We start from the raw sequence: 1,191 nt of genomic DNA on the forward strand, positions 1-1,191 counted from the left end.
CAGTCGAATGGACAGGCGGAGAGAGCAAACAGTTTCAAAGGGCTGAAACCTCGATTGATGCGTGACCTCAAGCATGCAGCAGGCGCTTGGGTCGACAAGCTACCATGAGTGCTTTGGGGATTGAGAACAACTCCCAATTGGTCGACTGGTCGGACTCCCTTCTTCTTGGTGTATGGAGCTGAAGCCGTGCTTCCGAGTGACTTGCTTCACAATGCACCCCGAGTGGAACTTTTCTCAGAAACTGAAGCAGAACAAGCTCGACAGGACACTGTTGATCTTCTGGAAGAAGAGAGAGAGATGGCCTTGATCCGGTCGACTATCTATCAGCAAGACCTTCGTCGATTATACGCCAGAAATGTGAGAGGTCGAGCATTTCAGGAAGGTGACCTAGTGCTCAGAATGGATCGGCAACGGCCGCACAAGCTTGCTCCCGCTTGGGAAGGTCCCTTCATCATCACCAAGGTGCTCCACAATGGAGCATATCACCTCTACAATGTGGAGCACAATAATGACGAGCCACGCGCTTGGAACGCGGAGCTGCTCCGCCGTTTTTATACTTAAGTCATTCAGATTATCGAGATGTAATAAGAAGTACCTTTTAGTTTGTTTATCAAAGACATAGTTTTACAGTCTCCTAAATGGTTGTTCTTGCTTATACATGTGTTTAAAATCCCCCAGTGGGTGGCTTAGCTACGAATCCGTTTCACCTAAGTTACAAAAACAAACTCCGAGTGAAGAGCAAGCCTCTCACTTGGAGACTTAGCCGCGAATCCGATTCGCCTAAGTTTAAAAAATCCTACCGAGTGAAGGGCAAGCCTTTCACTCGGGGGCTTAGCTGTAGTTCCGTACTCGCCTAAGTTTGAAAAATCCTACCGAGTGAAAGGCAAGCCTTTCACTCGGGGGCTTAGCTACAGTTCCGTACTCGCCTAAGTTTGAAAAATCCTACCGAGTGAAGGGCAAGCCTTTCACTCGGGGGCTTAGCTGCAGTTCCGTACTCGCTTAAGTTTGAAAAATCCTACTGAGTGAAGGGCAAGCCTTTCACTCGGGGGCTTAGCTGCAGTTTCGTACTCGCCTAAGTTCGACAAATCCTACCGAGTGAAGGGCAAGCCTTTCACTCGGGGGCTTAGCTGCAGTTCCGTACTCGCCTAAGTTTGAAAAATCCTACCGAGTGAAGGGCAAGCCTTTCACTCG

Source organism: Triticum aestivum, chromosome 2D (genome assembly GCF_018294505.1).
Source record: "Triticum aestivum cultivar Chinese Spring chromosome 2D, IWGSC CS RefSeq v2.1, whole genome shotgun sequence".
Classification (NCBI taxonomy): Eukaryota; Viridiplantae; Streptophyta; class Magnoliopsida; order Poales; family Poaceae; genus Triticum; species Triticum aestivum.